The sequence below is a fragment of the Ceratotherium simum genome, chromosome 23 (assembly GCF_057802395.1).
Source record: "Ceratotherium simum simum isolate JZ-2026a chromosome 23, ASM5780239v1, whole genome shotgun sequence".
In the NCBI taxonomy this organism is placed as follows: domain Eukaryota; kingdom Metazoa; phylum Chordata; class Mammalia; order Perissodactyla; family Rhinocerotidae; genus Ceratotherium; species Ceratotherium simum.
This window is the reverse complement of record NC_141922.1, coordinates 44,563,017-44,574,154: the sequence shown is the minus strand read 5'-3', so window position 1 is coordinate 44,574,154 and position 11,138 is coordinate 44,563,017.

Sequence of the window (11,138 nt, the reverse complement as noted above, 5' to 3'; positions counted from 1 at the left end):
CATGCTGTAGCTCCTGGAACGTGTGTTCATGCTTCACCACCTAAGCTGCCTTTCTCCAGACCCTTGAGAAGTTCTTTTCCCAGCACTGCAAGGGAAAGGGGGAGTCGTAAGGATCTGATGAAATAAGAGAAATGTGTGGGACCTGGGGAACTATCCCCAGCGTGAGCAAGGGGATAGATCATTTAAACTATTAGAAATCTCTATTTTCAAACAATTTTTAACACAAAAAGCCACCTTTGGATGAATTAGGGAAACCAGTCATTCTGATTGCAAGTAAATAGAACTTTCTATTTTTTCTATTTTTAAATAGAAAGCTTTCTGCATCTGTGTAATTGCCTTTCAGCTTTCCTAGCTACAGTCCACAAATCCACAGGCCAATGGAACCTGGGGAATTCTTCAAACACGTAAACAAGGTGCTTTCCCTTCTCAGCCTCCTAGGGATGAGAACTGAAGCATTCCTCCCTGCCTCCCATTCTTCCGTCCTTTCCTTCTCCCTCGTCTCTTCTTCTTACCCATTCTTCTGTGAGCTTAAGGCTTTGCAGACTGGAAAGACTATACCAAATTCCAAAAGGAAGAAGTTAGAAGAAATGGAATAAAAGATGGTTGGTAACCTAAAAATCTCTCAAAGGAGGCACTGCTACATTAGATCAATCTCCACATTGTTCCCAAGCAGCCAGCCTCTCCATCACAGATCCTTGGGAAGCCAGTAAGACTGGCGGATAGAGAATCATATACATCTAAGATTAGCATTGATTGGAGTCTATATTTTAGCATTTCTCATTAGAAGAGTATCTTAAATGTGCATACCCTGGCCTTTCCCACCCTCCTGTGGACCAGCAGTCTTAGATAAATCTTATAGTCTTAGACATATTTTGGCTTCCCTCATGAACAGAGCAAGGGAAGCAGGACTTCCTAATAACATAAGTTTCTTCTAAAATGAAGTAACTCTTCTATACCTTCCTCAGGCACATTTATGGTTACCCTCACGCCCTCAGCAGCGTTATCATCATCAATATCTCCACATGTCTATATCCCCAGCAAATGATGCAGGAAGATGAAAGAGGAGCTGGATAAAAGTTGCCAATCTTAAGTTCTGGTGTCTGTCACTATCGAGCTTTCTAATAGTATACAAGTCACTTAAACACTCCAGGCCTTGTGTTCCTTATCTCTAAGATGAAAGTGTTGGATAAACTCTCTTGTGGCCCTTCTAGATCTCATTTTCTATAATTTTTTATTCTAATTTAAAACATTATCAATGGACAAAACCTACCCACTTGGACAGAGCTGATCATGGAAAATTGATCCAGACACGAACTCTTAAAGAATAAGAAGATACAGTTAGTCTTACCTTAAAGATGAAGAAACTGGAGTTCTAAATGGCTAGATTACTTGCCAGAGGTCAGTAAGCTTATGAGTGGCAGCATCAAAATCAAATTCTGATATGGTTGAACAGAACTATGGGGTCAGATCTGGATTTTAATTTTAGTTCTACTACCTGCTGTGTGACCCCAGGCAAGTTGCTTAAGCTCTCTGAGCATTGATTTTCTCATTATTACAAATGGGAATAATATATCACTTACATCTCAGGATTGTTATGACTTAGCAAATGTGAAAAATACCTACTTAGTGCTTGACACTTGGTAGGGGTGCAGAAAGTGTTAGTTTCTTTTCTTAGCTACACCATGCTGCCCATGGTATGCCAAAGGGAAAGTTAAGTGTTTGGTCTAACACTGAGTAGTTGTCAGCAGCCATTGTTTGTTGCAGTGTCTGGTTGACTGGGATTTAATCTCTGTGTCCTACTGCCCTCTTCTGGACATCAAACATCAGCTCTGCTTGTGAATTCAGCTTATTGGGCCTAACTAATGGAGCAAACCCTGGATGGGACTCAACATGCCCACTCCAAAGGTGTAATGGAAGCAATTACTGGATGCAACAAGTGCACATTTACAACAGAACCAGGAGCTAGAAATGATAAAGCGATGACTAACTGCCACACATGGTAGGTCTAAGCTACGATGAAGTCGCTTCAAGTATGATTTCTTTCATGTGTGTGCCAGTTAGTCTAACTCTGTTAGACAGTTCCCAGTTAGTCACAGACGCTGACCACACGTGCGGATAAACAAATATGAGTGACCCAGAAAGCACTTTGAGGTGGACTTGGAAGGGAACACTAACCTATTCGAGGTTAGTCACACTTTCTAGACTATCTGTTCAGCCATTTGGTTTTAGCAGATTATTTTTCTCCAAGCTTTTAAACCTTTAATTGTATTTATTCACAGAAATAAAATCCATTCTGATTCATTTACATCTTTTGTAGCAAACTGCCGTTTTGTACCAAGTTGATGTCCAAAAAGCCAAAGACATCCTTAGAAGTGTTCAGATCTTTAGAAGTTTTTCTTAGGTAAACGTGGTGAAATGTATCAAACGAATTACAAAACATTCAAGGTCCAAGTAGTAGGCATATCAAAGGATAGTTTATACATATTTGAAATATTGGAGAATAATGCTTCTTTTAGGCAAATAGTGAAACTCAAATTTCTACTTAAAAATTAACTGAAAAGAAATAATCTATTGTGTTACCTGATTATTTATCAAAGGTATAAGTAAATGGGTGATCCAAATTTTATTTTTGAGAAAAATGTAGAAACAACTAGACACTGTCTTAGACTTTTCAACCCTCAAGGTTAATTTTTAAGTTGGTTGTATTCAATATCATTAAAACTTTAGGAAAAATTTAATAACTCTTGACGAAATAGATGATGGGTTAGTGGGTGGATGGATGGATGGATGAACGGTTCAACACAAGGAATACCCTTAGAATTTTAGAAATTTAATATATTTTTTCCAATTGCTTCCATGATCCATACATTCCAAATGCAAATCATTTTCCCCATTACCTCAAATATTTATTTTATGATCAATAACATCTAATGGTACTTTAGAAAGCAAGATATAACAAAAAAAATTGAAGTCAAATGACATTTGAAATGTGCTAAAGAGAAGTTATAAACATTCTAAAAATAAATCCTTCTGTAAAATGAAGAATGATTGTATGTGTCTAATCACAACCTTATTTACGTTGTTATCACTAGTATCACACATTGAATGTTTTAAAGCGGAATTTGCAAAGCCGGATTATCTATTAGAAAACACTAAGAACTGCCTTTATTTAGACTTGAGGTTAATAGATGACAAATAATATTTCCAACATCACCTAGCAAAGGAGGGATGGAGTAGGAGCCAACCTCAGTACTACAGGATACGAGGTGTCTGCTAGGTTCCCTTCAGGAGCACAGGCACACCTTCAAGCGCACACACACACACACACATACACACAATTCATATGCCCACGTATTCATCCAGCAAACACTCACGGCCTATCATCAAGACTCAGTTCAAAAATCATCTTCTTAACAAATCCCCAATATGCCCCAACAGAATGAATGGCCCTTTTCTCTGTTACCCTGCCTGCACGTTTATTCTTCTATTATTGCCTTTATCACATGGTGTTATAATTACTGTTTACACGTCTGTTACTTATCTAGACTATGAACTCAGCAAAAGTATGGTCTTTATGTCTTATTTATATTTTTATCCCTAGCAACTAACCTGATGCCTGGAACATACAAGCTTCAAGAAATGTGGTTGTAAACATGGGTAACCTGTTTGAAATTCTCTGGTTGTTTTGTCTGTGTGTTGGACACTAAATATCTGAGTCAGCTGACTTTTAAAACACCTCTCAGGTGATTCACTAGAAGTGGTGAGTTTTCAGCCACAGATGGTATTCACCATAGACTGGGCAACTTGGTGAGAACTGAAACATGAAATGGATATTTGGGCTAGACGGCCTTTCAGGTTCCTTCCAGACATGCTTTCCTGTGATTCTAATGTAGGATGCTTCCTTTGTCGTCTGCTCATTTACCTTCCTCTTCCTTTGTGAGAACCTGGTAAGGCAATGACACAGAATTCCTGAAGACCTGAGATGTCTTGAAGCACGAGGGAAGCTGAAATGTACTAGTAAGGTGGATCCTGGCCCTGTAAGTCACCCAGGAAACTTGGTTAGACTGTCTCCTCTCTCTCTCTGCATCTCCTAAATTCTAAGGTTGCTCATCATTTTTTCCTGATTTTTCCTCAGACTCCCTTTCACATCTTCCAGCTGGGGCTCATTCCCTCTCACTTACGCTGGCATTCCCACGTCACAGGGACTCTCCCACCGGTTTTAATCACAGCTGACACAAGCACCACTCTGTCTGAGGTACTGTGCTGGCCACTTTACATCCATTATGTCATGCTCCTCAGAGGTAAGTACACTGTGATTCCCACGTTAAAGGATCAAGAAACTAAAATTGAGAAACTTGACCGATTCCTACCACTAAAAAGTAGTAAGTTGCAATTCAAGTCCACATCCTTCCTACTCCAGATCACATGTTCCTACCCACTAAGCCAGTGCTTCTCAAACTTTACCGTGCACACAGATCATCTGCGGATCATGATTAAAAGCAGGTCCTGATTCGGTCAATCTGGGTTGGGGCTTGAGATTCTGCATTTCTAACAAACTCCCAGAAGATGGATCTGCTTGCCTTCTGATTACTCTCTGAATAGCAAGGTACTATGCCATCCATCCTTCCTAAATTCTGCCTTCAGGCTCTGAACAACTAGTCCTTCTTGGTTCCACCCAAATTTAGAGCCAACCAAGAAGACAATATGAGAGCATGGTGGGTGGGTAACCATTTCTGGCACATGCACTGTAGTCCATGCAGTCACCTACCCACAGGGCTAACAAGCACCATGGCTGACCACACACAGGTGCCAAGCAAGAATCTTCCGTCCACTAAAGAATGGAAAGAAAGTCCTATAACTCATTTTCCTCTAACCTAATCCCACCAGAATTTAAATTTAATTGTCAAAAGCAAAAAATAAATAAATAAATAATGTATTGAGCTATTTTACAATACATTATCATAAAAGCTACTTTTTAAAATGTAAGGTTTTTTTTTAAGCTAAACAAGAATACCAACACTAAAGGAAGATCAGGATGAGCAAATTTAATGACAATGTTACACAATATAAAATCATTCCACTTGCATAACTTTTAATTCATTATAGTGCATATATGCCAATTATGCCAGATTTATTACGAGAAGTTCAGCAGCACTGGATCCTGGTACATAATATGGTTGCCATGACATCCAGCCTTTACAAGGACATCTTACGGATCATGATGATGGTGTCAAGGCGATAGGATTGCCCTTCCATGGGTTTAATGATAGATGGCAATACTGTGCATTGTTCCGTCAAAGAAAACACCTCAGACACAAGGCAGAAGCATGAAGGTTTGACATATATGCAGCTTCTTATTTTATTGGAAATAGCCTAAAAGCAGCCAGGAGGAAATTGTGTCACTTAAACACAAGATTGTGTGTGTGCATGTGTGTATACACACATGTATACTTTCACACTTACATATTCGTATATCACATGTATGTAAGTACATTTAATTGACTATTTCATTCACCGTTATATTCAATTAAAAAATGAATCTTGGGGGAGGGAAGAACAGGTGACGCACAGGGATTTTTCAGGCAATGTAACTATTCTGTATGATACTGTAATGGTGGATATATGACATTATGCATTTGCCAAAACCCATAGAACTATACAAAACAAAGAGTGAAACTGAATATAAACTATGGACTTCAGTTAACAATAATGTATCAATATCAGTGCACTAACTGTAACAAATATACCTCACTAATACAAGATGTTAATAATAGGATATGTGTGTGAATCTCTGTACTGCCTGATCAATTTTTCTGTAAATTTTAAACCGTTCTAAAAAATAAAGTTTATTAGTTTGAAAAATACACACACACACACACACACACACACACACAATCCTAGAGGAACCACTAGAGATAGTTGATAAAGTGAGGTGGCATGGTCAAGAAATAAGTGGTACTACCAGGTAAGAAATTTAAAAATTGTGAGGTAGAAAATATCTGTTTCACAGTCTCTCCCCTTTTCATCTATCATTCTCCATCCCCTTTGAGTATTCCCAGCAGGACATGTGCTCACACATACTGTCCTCATGCAGCCCTGTGCTTGACTGGAGCCTTCCACCATCCTCACCAGGTCCTGACAGAAGCCCATCCATACTCCAGACCTCAGCTTACCCATCAAAACCTACCCACCCTGTGCTCCACTTCCCCAAGGCTGCTCTCCTCACAGAGATGATGCCAAAGAGGGGAAGAAAGTATTCCGACAGCATTGTACTTAACACATGCATTCACTCCCACCAGATAATGCTACGGACCCGTGACTCAGCTTAGTCAAAGATGCATGTCTTCAGCAGGCTCCCAAGAAATAATTTTAATTGTATGAAAAGTGTTCATACCATTATTCCAAGAACAAACCCAGAGAAGGAGTATTTTGAAGGATGTGAACCATTTGATAGCTTCCAGCTCACCCCAACCACCTCAGGAGCTGCTCTTTCTACCTTGCAGTAAAAAAAGGAAGGAAGGTCTACATTCTGCACCAAGCCTAGTACGTGTCGATGAAGACTATCACATGGAGAGAAGACAGCCACTCCACACGTGTTTGTTTCCTTATGGCTGTCCTGCCCTTCTCACTGGCATTCCTCTGCTAGTTGTGCAGAACGTTCACATGCTCCTAGAGGCAGTTCTGGTTTTGGTCTCTGCCCGGCGACAGTTGCTGGAGGTGCTGGGGTTGGGGAGATAGAAGTGGGAGAGGGTTTGATGCTGAAGAAGGAGAAAAGGAAGGTAAAGTAAAGAAGTAAATTGTAGCTCTTTGTGAGTTAATGAATTGCTCCATACACTTCCTGTAAGGTCTTCCTACCCTTTAAAAAACATCCTTCTCTTGGATATTTTCCTTCTCTCCACATTTCCTTTCCCTTGAGTCCCAGTTGACCGTCTGACCTTTCCAGGAGGCACCAGTCCCGGTGCTGCACAGTATGGCTCTAGTCCACATCAGCGAGGAGGCTGGGAGCCGCGACCCCTGACAGAATGATCCTCTGTCTGCAAGTGTTGTTATCAATGTTCCTCTGGAACGCACTAGTGGCTGTATGATCTTTAGTTTTATTTGAGAACATTCTTGGCTTGTTTTCTATTAAAGGCAAGGCAGGCAGAGAGCATAGTAAATGAAAAGATATTTCCAGCCGGGTTCTCAGTGAGATTTACTTTTCGGTAAATAAAGTACCCCTGGGAATAAACTGTTCATCCTTTGAGATGTATTACTATATTTCCTATCATATCTGTCAATTCAGGAGAAGAGACAATTTGCTAAGTATCCTGTTTCCCTGGAAATTAATTCTTATGTGAACTGCTTCAACCACTTGGTCCTTTTACCTCTCAGATCAAATATAAACTCCCGGCCTCCTCTTCAGAGCCACCCACCACTCCAGCTCCTCTCTCAGAGGCTCTCTCACCCTCTTGACGAGCTGCACTGTGGCCTGCCCATCAGCCTCTTTCTGGCTTTCCTGCCTGTGCGCATGGCAGCCTCAGACTTCTTATTAAAAATACCATTGCCCCATCCCTTAACTGATTCCGTCCTAGAAGATGACCCAAACTGACTAAACCAAAATGTTTATTCTTTCCTGGAACACCCCAGTAGCTTCTTCTTGTCTGCCTTAAGAGCAAGCAGATCATTGTCCATTTTAATACAGAAAAATAGTCTTCTGTATGAACTAGCAATGAGATCCACTTGAACTATCAATTCCTACCTGCCGGGGTCCTGCCTACCAGCAGATACTGAAGTGAGCAGATTTAGCCTTCCCTGGTGCCCAGCGTTGGGGTTGTTAAACAAGCATCTTTCCCTTTCTGTTCTTAACCCTTTGAGAGCAGACACGAGCAGCCAGAGGAGAATCAGAATCCCTGATCAGCTTGATTGTTTTGAAAGCTGGATTGGAGAACGTGGCAAGGCTTCTGTCCTCTCACCCAGAAAACTGGGTCCTAACTGACCCTGGTCTAAGCAGCCTGTGGCCGAGGGAAGAAGCTAGAACCGAGCGAGGAGAAATCTGGTAGGGCCTGATAGAAATCCGCGCTTCTTGGTCTTTTCACCACCAGAGACGGGAAGCACAGGCTTCCGTGATGCCTGGGCTCAGGCAGGACCAGCAAATCAGCACAACAACAGGGAGAGGCAGATGCCAAGTGCTTCGTCCATGAACTGATCCCATCCTAGAAGTAATCTTGTGGGAACAAACAACTCCCAAACCTCAGGGGCTTCCAAACACCCGGGTTTACTGCTCTCCTGTGCTACACGGCTACGTTAAGTCAGCTGCAGGGCAGCTCCACAGCATCTTCACTCCAGATCCAGGCCAACTTCCCTGGGACGTTGCCAGTCAGATGGCAGAGGGGAAAGAAGCACAGCAAATCCTACCCCAGTGTTCCCAGCTGCTGCTCGGCAGCGATCCACTTCACCTCTGTAGCAAAGAATCTGGCCAGCGGCCGCCCCGTGGCTTAGTGGTTGAGTGCACGCGCTCCGCTGCTGGCGGCCGGGTTCGCATCCGGGGCGCGCACAGACGCACCGCTTCTCGGGCCATGCTGAGGCCGCGTCCCACATACAGCAACTAGAAGGATGTGCAGCTATGACACACAACTATCTACTGGGGCTTTGGGGAGAAAAATAAAAGGAGGAGGATTGGCAATAGACGTTAGCTCAGAGCCGGTCTTCCTCAGCAAAAAGAGGAGGTTGGCATGGATGTTAGCTCAGGGCTGATCTTCCTCACAAAAAAAAAAAAAAGAGGAAGAGACACCAGAGTGCTCTCTCTGCCATGTCAGGACACAGCACGAAGACAGCCAGAGAACTCTCACCAGAACCCGATCCATGTTCGCACCCTGATCTCGGATTTCCAGCCTCCAGCACTGTGAGAAAATACATTTCTGTTGTTTAAGCCCCCTAGTCTATGGTATTTTATTATGGCTGCCTGAGATGACTAATACAGCCACCCAGCAAATTGTCCTGAAATGTACTTTATACAGCTTCTTGTATGACAGCCCCATGAGATCAAGCAGTCAGCCTCATCTAGAGGCAACCAGATTGGTAACACATCTCATTTTAGCAGTCACTTCTCCCCCACCTCACTCCCCTTGGTCCTCATTTCTACTCTCTGTGATTACACCTCCTACTAGCAGCAGGCTCTGCTCTCCAGGAAACCCAGGCTAAGACACCATCTATATGCCAATGACATTCAAATTTATATCTAAAATCCAGAACTCTCTCAAGATCTCCAGATTTGTATATCCAACTGCTCCTCAACATTGCCATTTGGATGTCTAATAGACGTCACAAACTCAATATGTCCAACATTGCATTCTTGATCTTCCCCCCAAAACTTTCTCCACCCACAGCCCTACTCATCTCAGTGCATAGCATCTTTCTACTTATAGACACTGAGGCCAAAATCCTTCAAATTATCTTTAACTCCCTTTCTCTCACATCCTACATCAGATCCATCAGAAAATCTCGTTGGCTTTACTTTAAAATATATCCAAAATCCAATCAATTCCCACTACCGTCATCCTGATCTCAGCCATCATCACCCATTGCCTGGGTTATTACAATAGATTCCCTGTTTCTGCCCTGGTTCCCATCCCTTACAGTTTATTTTTAACACAGCAGCCATGGAAATCCTGTTAAGGCATAAGCTAATACGTCATTCCTCTGGTCAAAATCCTGCAATGGCTCCTCATTTCATTTGGAATAAAAGCCAAGGTAAAATATTAACAAGATCCTTCACGATAGGATACCCAGGACAAGAAGGCTAGGAAATACCATGGAAGGGGGAGCCCTTTTTGTATAGGGTTATTACAAAATGGCTAATTTATAAAGTGATATTTGAATAGAGACCTGAAGGAAGTGAAGGAAAAGTTTTCCAGGCACAGAGATATCAAGTGCAAAGGTCCTGAGGCAGGCTGCTGCTTGACATTCACAGAAACACAGAGACATCACTATGACTGGAGGGAGTCAACAGCGTATAAATATCAGGAAATGAGGTCATTGGGGTATCGGAGAGCCAGATCATGTAGACTCTATTGTAGAACCTTGTAGGTCAACGTAAGGATTTTGGCTTGTACTCTGAGATAACACCTACAGAAGGTTTTGAACAATTGAGTCACAGGATTGATTTGGGATTTCCCAAAGGGATTTAAAAGGATCACTCTTAGGGCTATGATGAGAATGGACCAGGGCTCACAAGGGTGAAAGCAGACCAGTTAGGCGATTTGTGCCATGATCTAGACACAAGACACTAGCTTGAGCCAAGATAACACAGCGGAAATGTGTTTTTAAAAAAATAGTGTTCAGATTCTGCATTTATTTTGAAGACGGACCCAACAGGATTTGTGGTAAAAGGCCAAGTCTACCTTGCTCACCATGGAATTCCCAATGCCAGGCATATGTAAGTGGTCCATGAAATTGTGCACCTCTCTGTGCAGTCTAGAATTTTGTATAGGATCAGTATCAGCCTTACCAGGCCATGTTGTCTTTCTGAACATCCAGGCATTCTGCCATTTCTCTCATATTTTCTTTAATTCCTCTTGGATTACTGGCAGCCAATCTGAGAAAACGTCTAAACATCTACAAGTTCACATGTCTGCAAGAAAACCTTTGCAGATATAATTCCTCTGTGTTGTCAAGAATTGATTTTCTTTTAAATGTAGGTAATTTCATTCTATTTTTCTTATTTATCTTGAACTTCTGTTTACTCTTAATGGTATTTTTTACTTTTTCTGCTTGCATTGAGAATGGAAACCATCTATATTATCATGATTTTACTATATTATCATGATTTTACTGTTCACCTGTCTGTGTTAATATGAGTATAATATTCCGTGAAAATTTTGCCAGGAAGATTTTGACAAAAATGAAGTTGCATTGTTTTTCTTTCAGGAACTTTCTGAAAATCCATTTCTCCAAACTATGAACAACTCTACTACCCTCATGAAAGCTAATAGTCCCTTCCCCAGACAATAGGCCTCCCAACCAGATTCATTACATGCTTTTGTATCTTTCCAAATCCATCTTCCCATCAATCCTAAACAATACGTCATGAACCTTGCCCATTCCCAATCAGGCCCCCATACTGAAAGACCTGCCTTAAACTGGAGCCCGAAAAACCTCGT